This window comes from Carassius carassius, chromosome 47 (assembly GCF_963082965.1).
Source record: "Carassius carassius chromosome 47, fCarCar2.1, whole genome shotgun sequence".
NCBI classification, from domain to species: Eukaryota; Metazoa; Chordata; class Actinopteri; order Cypriniformes; family Cyprinidae; genus Carassius; species Carassius carassius.
Genome location: NC_081801.1, coordinates 20302347 through 20313878, shown reverse-complemented (window position 1 = coordinate 20313878; position 11532 = coordinate 20302347).

Genomic DNA, 11532 nt, shown 5'->3' with positions numbered 1-11532 from the left:
AATATGGTCATACTTCCTGGTTCTAGTAAGAACTCTTGCTGCTGCATTTTGGACTAGCTGTTTTGGACTAGCTGTCTTTAGCCTCTAACCCCCATATCTGCCCGCCGGCTCCCTAAAAACTTAATCATTCCCTTGTTGCCCCATCAGTAGTCCTCAGCAAGGCATATGCTGTCCTTGTGCCCCACTGAATGAGGCCAACATCGTCCCTACTGTAAAAGCAAACAGCTTCCTCATTATCACATGTCTGTGCCGTCACACTGGCCCAGAACTGTGGCCCACCCCTGAGTGATTCCACCAGATATGGATGCTACCCCCATTGGTATTTAAAGGGTTAGTTCACCTAAAAATGTAAATTATGTCATTAATTACTTACTTTCATGTCATTCCGAACCCATAAGTCCTTTGTTCATCTTTGGAACACAAATTATGTTATTTTAGATGAAATCCGAGAGCTTTCTGACCCTCCATAGACAGCAACACTACCACACTACCACATTCAATGCCCAGAAAGGTAGTAAGTACATCATTAAAATTGTCCATTTTATGATTTATTTCATTTTTGGGTAAACTAATTATTTGAGAACTGGTGTGAACTACATAAGTTTGGATCTTGATACAACACAAGGTGCAAGTTTTCGAAAAGTGCAATTTTGTTGCAGCTTTTCTCTTAATGGCAATGCTCAAGTGATGGACAAAAACCCTGTTCCACGTTGTGGAAGAATAAATCTGAGAGGGTAAGTTAGGGAGTTTGGAACTGTCTTTATCATTCTTGAGCTCTGCTTTTTTATCTATGAGCTGTTAAATGGAGAGTGAATGTTTTCATTAGCATCTGGTCGGGTCTGGGAGTTCCACTGTGAAGCAATGATGATCCATCCTCAGCCTCAATCCTCCCATCTCCAGGCCGGAAAAAATCACAGCACCGCAAATAACATTTACCCCATCCTGATTACGGAAACGATTACAGAAATACAAAATACAAAGTGTTTTTTTTTTATTAGAAGTTCATTGACATGCCTTGAACACATCCTGTGGATATGAGCAAGTTTATCAGCAGTATGATTCGCCTGTACACAAACAGAAAGACAAGGAAAAACAAAGAGGTTTGTGGGTAAGCAATAGTTAAAAAACAAAACAAAAGAATAGTCAAACAAAGCCAGTTTACTTTGTGGTTACTTGGAGACACTTAACTGTGTGGAAACTGCCACGACAAAGAAGAAGTGGAACATAAATCACCTTAAGTGTCGCATTCACACTGCATTTCACAGCCCTGCAAACTTTCGCAGACAAACCACCATTTATAAAATGCACAAAAGTTGCATTTAAAGTGCGGTTTAAGGGGTGACTATTTATTCTTGACATCAGAATTTCATCTTACATGTATATTTAAAATTCTCTGTGGTATCTGAGGTCTATAATTGTTTGAAAACGGATCATGGAGAAATTATTCAGTTGCATGCAATTTTGCTCAGACTACGTCAATGGCACTCATATTCAGATATCCAACCCCAGAATTTTCCCTCGTTTTTCCTTAACAAGGGTCTCAGGGGCATTTTACACACAGACTAAAGTTGCCTTTAATTAGGTGAAATACAGGGTTCAGAAGTTACTGTGCATACTATCTGCAGTAATATCTCAGAGCTGCAATTTGAGAGTTTTTGTAGACCTAAAGCCAGTCCAGTCATATCAAATCAAGATTATAGATTTGGAGTCCGCCAAATGTACCTATGTATGTCACCAAATGTATGCTGCTCTGAACTATCGTGGTGTTCATTCAAATATGTAACCGCATGGACAGATGTACCAGAATGTTTGATTTGTTCTTGGCTGCACAAATTGTCTGCAGAATTGGCAGTCACATGTCGATGAAGTCCACAGTGTAGGGTGTTCCATTTGTCATTTTAGGTTTGAAAAGGATGCTCATAAACAACAAGCTTGGTCACTTATTTTAATTAATTAATTTTACTGTTTAGGGGCGGCATGGTTGCTTAATGAGAAGCACTGTTGCCTCACAGCAAAAAGATCCCTGGTTCAAGGCCTGACTGAGCCAAGAGGCCTTTCTGCATGTTTACTCCATACTGCAATTGGTTTCTTCTGTGTGCTCTGATTATCAAATGATCAAAAGTCAGGCAGTATAGGTGAACTGGCAATACTAAATTGCAGTAGGTCATCCATCCAAGGTGTTTCCCTGCCTTTAGCCTGAGATGCTGCAAAAGGCTCTAGCATAACGGGGACCCTTTATCAGACAGGCAGTTTGGAAAATAGATGGTTCTCAAACCTGAGTAGACATTTAAGCAGAAACATTTAGTATTACTATACAACCTTCCTCTATAAGGGTGGTAACAGAAGAGGAATCAGTTGCAGGGATAACAAAGATTTATTGAGTTTCAAACACAAAACAGGAACTAAGCATCAGTCCGAGTGGGTAATCAGAAGAGATTCCAGCCGTGTCGATGGAAAGGGGTTCCAGAGCAAATGGCAGAGAGAAACGGTCCAGGAGCAACGAGACAGTCCAGCTCTCTAATGAACACCAGGGGACAGAGAACAATTGGGGTTGGGAGAGAGGAGGCAGGCAGTAGGGAGTCCAAAAACCAGAGCCAATTGGGGAGCTGGGGAGCAAAAGGTGAAAACAAACACTAAACTAAAAGGCAGGAGTGCAAGAAACAAGGAACTTGATAGAACGTGACTAAATCAAAAGAAACCCCTAATATCAGAAGGTATAAAATAAATGCAAAGGAAACCAAGCAAGACTAGACAAGGATAGGAACAGGAACAGGAATAGTCAGCAGAGACAACAGCCAGGTTAACTCAGCAGAGCAGAGATTCAATCTGGCACAAGACTGAAAACAAGAGGAGAATATAAAAGGCGACTAACAATCTAAAACTTAACACATCTAACACTTAAATATTTGAAATTGGAAAAGTTGCTGCTTAAGTTTTTATTATAGCAATTTGCATATACTCCAGAATGTTATAAAGAGTGATCAGATGAATTGCATAGTCCTTCTTTGCCATGAAAATTAAATTAATCCCAAAAAAACCTTTCCACTGCATTTCATTGCTGTCATTAAAGGACCTGCTAAGATCATTTCAGTAATCGTCTTGTTAACTCAGGTGAGAATGTTGACGAGCACAAGGCTGGAGATCATTAAGTCAGGCTGATTGGGTTAGAATGGCAGACTTGACATGTTAAAAGGAGGGTGATGCTTGAAATCATTGTTTTTCCATTGTTAACCATGGTGACCTGCAAAAAAACGCGTGCAGCCATCATTGCGTTGCATAAAAATGGCTTCACAGGCAAGGATATTGTGGCTACTAAGATTGCACCTAAATCAACAATTTATAGGATCATCAAGAACTTCAAGGAAAGAGGTTCAATTCTTGTAAAGAAGGCTTCAGGGCGTCCAAGAAAGTCCAGCAAGCGCCAGGATTGTCTCCTAAAGAGGATTCAGCTGTGGGATCGGAGTGCCACCAGTGCAGAGCTTGCTCAGGAATGGCAGCAGTCAGGTGTGAGCGCATCTGCACGCACAGTGAGGCCAAGACTTTTGGAAGATGGCCTGGTGTCAAGAAGGGCAGCAAAGAAGCCACTTCTCTCCAAAAAAAAACATCAGGGACAGATTGATCTTCTGCAGAAAGTATAGTGAATGGACTGCTGAGGACTATTTTGTTTAAAGCGCTATATAAATAAAGGTGACTTGACTTGACTTGACTGGGGCAAAGTCATATTCTCCGATGAAGCCCCTTTCCGATTGTTTGGGGGATCTGAAAAAAGGCTTGTCCGGAGAAGAAAAGGTGAGCGCTACCATCAGTCCTGTGTCATGCCAACAGTAAAGCATCCTGACACCATTCATTTGTGGGGTTGCTTCTCATCCAAGGGAGTGGGCTCACTCACAATTCTGCCCAAAAACACAGCCATGAATAAAGAATGGTACCAAAACACCCTCCAACAGCAACTTCTTCCAACAATCCAACAACAGTTTGGTGAGGAACAATGCATTTTCCAGCACGATGGAGCACCGTGCCATAAGGCAAAAGTGATAACTAAGTGGCTCAGGGACCAGAATGTTGAAATTTTGGGTCCATGGCCTGGAAACTCCCCAGATCTTAATCCCATTGAGAACTTGTGGTCAATCCTGAAGAGGCGGGTGGACAAACAAAAACCCACTAATTCTGACAAACTCCAAGAATTGATTATGAAAGAATGGGTTGCTATCAGTCAGGATTTGGCCCAGAAGTTGATTGAGAGCATGCCCAGTCGAATTGCAGAGGTCCTGAAAAAGAAGGGCCAAAACTGCAAATACTGACTCTTTGCATAAATGTCATGTAATTGTCGATAAAAGCCTTTGAAACGTATGAAGTACTTGTAATTATATTTCAGTACATCACAGAAACAACTGAAACAAAGATCTAAAAGCAGTTTAGCAGCAAACTTTTTGAAAACTAATATTTATGTAATTCTCAAAACTTTTGGCCACGATTGTATATATATATATATATATTTATTTATTTATTTATTTATAAAGTGATTTTTGGTTCATCAAAGTTATCATATGGTTCAGATAATAATGTTTTACAAGTAGGGTTTATTCATTTTATTACGTAATTTTAAATTATTATTATTGTTACTATTTTATATGGTTGTTATTGTTACTATATATATATATATATATATATACATTGTGAATATATATACGTAAATAATGACCATTCCTTGAATGACACATTTATTGACTAATACTTTGGGAAAGTTCATCCAAACAATAGCTATCTCAAAATAATCAACAGTTCTCAGTCAGTTCTTGTCAGAACATCAAAGTAAGTCTTTAAGTTGCAACATTAAGATAAGCAGGTAAGCAGTCTAGGTTCTATTTATCAGAGCTCTAGATCAGTCTGTAAATGCTTAACAGTGAGATTAGTCTCCAAATTTGCCAATTACTTTATCACCAGTCTCTCTAGTTTGTCAGGCAGCACTTAGCATGGGGTTATTTCCTCAGAAGTGGACGGCGGCATGGTGCTGCAGCCAGCTCGTCTGTCTGTCGGCCTCTAGGTAATCCCCAAGGGCTGCTCTCTGCCTGGATGAACAGCTCCAACCCTGGCCTTCATATCCCAACACTCCATCCGAATCCCAGGGTAGAGGGGTCGGTGACAGGAGTCCATTGTTAAGGATCAGCTGGATCTGACACTGTTGGATTGCGACTGCTGACGTCGCCACAGCCCACGTCTGACTTGTTTTAGACAGGACTTTCACTTCATGGGTTTTGAGAGAGGGGCCTCAGACAACTGGCAGCTCAACACTGAGTTTGTGGTTTTAAGGGGAGTCCAGTAAATTTAAGTGGATGCTTATGGTGCCTCTGAGTCTATGCAGCATGGACCAAGGGGTCTAGACCGAAATGTTAATAGATACATGGCTATACAACAGGATGCAGGGAGCACTTTTTGGGTCAGCCAACTACAGACTAACATTAAGTTGTAAACAAGATTTTGCTTGATTTTGATAAGTGTAAGTGTAAATAGAGGTTATTGATCTAGTGAAAACTGTGGCCATATGAGGTGTTCTACCATGTTCTGCATTGTAAATATTGTGGAATCAACAGCCCTCTAGATTTTCCAGTCAATGAGCAATCAGGAATTATTTAAGGATTGCTGGAGAAATATTTAGAAATTATGGAAGATCAGCACTTTGACCACATTATAAATATTTTGTTTGTCATGATCCCAAATTGATTTTGTTAATTTTTGAAATGACGTGCAATATACAACCTGAGCTAATGGAATACTGTATCCCATAATGCACTGTATCCGATATGACCTTATATTTTCTACAGGATGAATGATCAGAGAGGGATATTATCCACAGTTTTACACTTTCTTGACCAATTATATAATTGCCAAATTATTTATAATTATTTGACTACCAAAAGACAGTTTGACACAAAAATAAATTAGATGATGGTAACTAGGCACCACATATTAAACAAACAATGTCCACCTGCTGAAGTCATGTGACAGCTGCATTGCAAAAAGCATTATGTTATACATGCTTTTTAGTAAGCAGTATACAAACTTGCATTCTGTGTTGAACATTGCCATTGTTTTGTTTCATTTAGACTTAGGACACAAGTTCCTGTGTCCCTCTTCTCTCTGTGTGTGTGTGTGTGTGTGTGTGTCAAAGTGTGTAAGGAAGAACAAAAAGCACATTGAGTGTTGAAAGAGTAGCAGAGCAAAATGAAGTGCCGTGCAGGATATACTCCTGCTGTCCACACTGCTGAGAGGGAAACACAGAGAGGAAGTGGGAATTCAATCAGCTGCCTTCAAAGGTCTGTTTGAGCTGAAAGAGCCCCCACCTGGCCGGCAATCTCTACCAGAGGATTCGGAGTCAGACGCACTCATTAGATTTGTAATGTTCACTCAGTTTATCTCTCCCTTTGACACTAAGGTCTGAGCTGAGGTCACATAAGTAGTTACTTTAATTTAAAATGACTTGTGCTTATTACAGGTATAGTACACCTGGATCAAGTTGGGGCCCCACACTTTGGCACCAAGAAGTATTGTGACACTTGTTGTCAAATGTTAGTGGATAATGTTCATAGTTTTGATGTGATAAACTACAACTGCTATAGCTTGAGGTGAACTGACTTCATACATCAACTAAGAATCACCTTTACACCAGTTGATTATAAGCCATAAGATAAAATGGTTCTGAAAATTACACAAAATCTTGCGCAGCATTTGTTTTTGTTTGTGTTTTATATTTTATTTTTATTTTTTTGTCCAGAAAATTACAATTAAGGGTGTCAGGTGTAATTTTGGACCACATTGACTTTCATGGACAAAAACAGTTAAAACATATTTCAAAATATCGTCTTTGTGTTCCACAGAAAAAAAAGAAAGCCATACAGATTTATAATGACCTGCGGGTGTGTAAATGATTTTCATTTTGGGTGAAAACTATCCTTTTACAGCATGTGTCCACATCCTCTATAACCTTGAGACTTCACTGTTTGTTTAGTCTGTTTTTTAATTACTTACTTAATCATTTTATATGAGTCTCAAATCTCACGGCATTAGAGTAATTGTACATCTGTGAGTGTAAAAAATGAACGATTTAACACTTATTTGATACCTCAGCCATTCTTCCATTTCCTTTTCCAGCCATCTTTTTGTTTATGTGTTGTCATCAGATGGGTTCATTAACACATCATCCAGCCAATAGTTAGGAAGCTAAGATTTTCCATGTTAAACACAGCAGCTGACATCACTTAGACTGCACGACCTATGCTTTTCCCCACGGTGTATTTTACATGGGAAACATAACGTTATAGGACCTTCCAAACTGAACGTCCTGAACTTAACAAATTGGCGTGTGGTGCCATTTGAGTATTTGAAGCTATTTCACAGATAGTTAATAGACATAATTAGATATAATTAATATAATTAGAGGATGAATTGAAGATTTCTCATGCACTGTACCCTGACTTACATTTCGTAATCTGCATCACAGTGCATCGCAAATGCCTGGAATCACTTACAGCCGTATGTAAAACAACACTGGAAAGAACACGTGGCGCACGGAAACGATATGGTTTTCTGCTCAGCTGAGATCACAGACCACTACAGCGCAATCAGTCAGGCCATCACAAGCCACAAGTGAACAGCTAGCTATTTTTAGGCAGGCATGGGGTGGAAGGCTCGACGGGACATGAAAAACATCAAGATTTCTGGAACTCAAAGTATTCCTTGTGAGATTTTGTTAAAGGGATAGATCACACCTTCACGCACACACACACACACACACACACACACACACACAAACAGACATTCTGTCATCATTTACACACCCTCATTTTGTTCTGTGAGTTTCTGCTCTATTACAGCAGAACCACATTTTTAGAGTGATCTTGGTCTGCTACAGAGGCCTACACCATCAGTCCTATTCTGGACTGTGGACAGAGTTCTCATCGAGGGAGGTAAATCTCGTGGCAGCGGGCTTTGCATTTACATCAATGATGCGTGGTGCCGCAATGCTGTTGCGGTCTGCAGACACTGCTCACCCCTGGCATGTTTTATGATTATTAAGTGCCGGCCGTTCTGTCTACCGAGGGAATACACAACCATAAAGCTTGTTGCTGTATACATCCCTCCCAGCTCCAACAGCAGCAACAGGAACAGGAACAAGTCACTAATGCTGCGTTTCCATCAAAATTACCCGGAACATTTGTACCAGGAACTTTTTTCCCCAGGTACTTTTTTCCCCCCAGACCTGTTGCTTTCTGCATTTCCACCGCGGTGTAAAGTACCGGGAAGATTAGGCAAATAGACTTGTGACGTAGGTCTGCGCGCATTTCTCAATACAAAGTGTGCTGATTTTGGACTTGCATCCTCGCTGCATTTGACTCGGGAGTGTGATGTCCACGACGATGCAAATCCGGTAATTCTGCAAACAGCAGCGTACTTGATAACATCATTCAGCTCGCCTTGGCTACTGCAATTTTCCTCTCTGTATATTTACAATAAAACGAAATAGGACATCAAATACCACTGCCTCCTTTCGTTTTCATTTAAACATAATAACAGCTGCAGAAATGTACTTAGTTCAGGGATATGTGTATATGTGCAGCTCCCGCTGATCGCGTGGAGCTCACCGTCTCCGAGATCAGCGAAACACATTTTGAAATAGGCGCTGTCTTTATAAATAAACCACAGATTTGAGTTTTAAACAACTACATTCTCGCCTGAAATACTTTTAAAATTACATTTCATGACACAATAACAATAATATTTTGAAAATGATCCAAATAAATGGTGGTTGAACTCAACCAATGCTGCGTGAACTCAACCAATCAGCATGTTTAGCGCCCAAGTCCCGCCCCCGAAAGTTCCGGAACTTTGAAAAAGTACTACCTCGTCAGCAGGAACTTTCTGAGGGGCATTTTTTTACCCGGAACTTTGTTTAGTTCCTGGTTCCTGCGGTGGAAACACACCAAGTACCAGGCCAAAGTCCCTAGTTCCTGGGTAAAGTTCCTGCGGTGGAAACGCGGTATAAATTAACTGTACCAGCACAACAGTGAGCAGCAGACAGCCCATCCTGATGCTTTTCTCATCTTAGTTGGGGATTTCAACCATGCAGAATTAAAGAGTGTATTCCCAAAAATACACCAACATGGGGTAACAACACTCTGGACTTTGTTTGCACCACACAGAGTGGAGCTTACAAAGCCCTCCCCCTCCCTCACCTTGGTGCCTCAGACCACATTAATGTCATGCTAATGCCTGCATAGAGAAGATCATTGGAGTTTCTCTCCCCTCCCTCCAGGACATTTACGGAACCTGCCTCACCAGTAAAGCCCTCTGCATCACAGGTGATCCCACTCACCTGTCACGCAGCTTCTTCAGTCTGCTGCCATCAGGGAGGAGACTGCAGAGTCTCCAGGCTAGGACCAGCAGACTGAAGGACAGCTTCATTCATCAGGCTGTCAGGAAGCTGAAGCTGAAGCACTGAACTCTGATCCCCCTCCCCTCTTTTTGCCCCCCCCCCAGGTCCCACATCCCCAGGTCCTTCCACTCCCCCCCTCCCACTAACAAACTCTGACCTGCACCAGTCACTTTGTGCAGCATTGGTTTGCTTACTACCTTATTCAACTACCTCTTCTCTCAGTTTAAGTAAAGAACTGCTCTCTAAGCTAAGTCAGTCTGAATAAGGTCTTTTGCACTACAATCATTTTATCTGCACTGTTTGTTTACTTCACTGGTTTGCACTCTATCCCCCATGTGCTGCTTTATTTAACTGTATTTTATTTTTAATTAACATTTTTAATTTTTATTTTTTTTAACATGCCCTTATTTGTATAGTTGTATTTTATATTTAATCTGTATTTATCTGTATTTTTATGCTGTACTGTTAGTGTTATCTGTATGCACCAAGGGTCTGAGAGTAACGCAATTTCAGTTCTGTGTATGTATGTGCTGTACATGTGGAAGAATTTACAATAAAGCAGATTTGACTTGACTATTATTTTAAAAACTGCAGATAATATAATATTAATGAAATAAAAATGCACTTAAATGTTTTTTTAACACACTTAAGTATACAGTTTCAAAAAGTGCACTTTGCATTAAAGTCAATTTAAAAGTTTTATTTTAATGTACAATTTAAAACAATGTGTTTAATAATACTTTGTTGTACATGTTTTAGTAGAAATAGATAGTTTACAATTAATGCTTGCAATTATGGCATCACACTTTAACCGTATTTCAAAAACTACAAAATTAAGACAACAAAAAATTATAAAATTACATGGATTTCAGCCAATTGCATTTAATGTAAGTTTAACTATATTATATTTTAGTTTAATTGTTATTAAGCCTGTTCAAAAGTATAAAAAGTATTTCAAAGTATATTATTTACATGGTCATTTTTGGGTGAACTATCCTTTTAGGTGATATTACTCATTCACCCAGTATAAACCCTAACCCGATGCTGTTCATTTTACTCACATAGCAGAGATAAATATGGCTCACATTTGCTCACATATAGCTCACATTTGTCTTCTGCAAAACACATATTTTTCCATAGAGGTCACGGTACTGCCAGGGGGGTCATCATTTTCAGCATAACGGAGAGGCTCTACATCCGACTGCAGACACCTTTCAGGAGACCCTGGGGTTGGTCCACAGCTGTGGCCCTGTCGGATCTGTCAACAACACATCACGTACACTCTCACCTTCTGTCATTCTGGGGCCTGAGCCATGTGGCTTACCACTTGTTCATAAAAAAAATAAAGTAAAACACATTTTTTAACTAGTCATTGGTTTTTTGACTTGTCTCAACAAGGAAAAAATACTCCTTTAAGACCACTTTTATGAATTTTCAGAAATTAGATTTCATTAAACAAATTATCTATGAATAATCATGTGCCTCATTTCCATATGCCCCAATTGATCCCATTTGAGATCAGTGTCACTCTCAGGAAACTGCCCCTTTAACCTGTTCTCCATAATGTCCAGAAAGACATCAGCTCGGCTCCTAATGAGAAGTTCCATCTTTCCAGCCGCAGGGCACTGATATGTCTCATTAACCAAGCTTAACTTGTCATGGTACACTAAGCTACTTAGCTGCATATACCTGTAATTTCCTCTCCTTTTGGCTCAGGGGCATCTCTACGTTCCGTTACCAGAGGGGACAGGAGGCTGGGAGGAGTAACTGGAGCTATATTGTACGATCTAATGCAGCCAGGGTAGACCCATACACTGAGCGACAATATAGCCAGTGCCTAATTGTTCAATTTAAAGTCTGGCGATTACTGAGGGCTGTAAAGTCAGGCATTTCTCCCCCTCTATCGCAGACCACACAGTGCATGTTTGGCAGATCAGCAAAAGTGCCCTTGCTATTTCCCATTTCACTAGCAGGGGAGGAGCAGGAGACTCCGGGGAGGCCCCGATACATTGAGGCAGGGCAATAAACACTAGCAACTAATGGCATTAATTTATAATTTACATGGATAGGTTGTGAATCATCATTTTGTTGTTGGAGAGCAT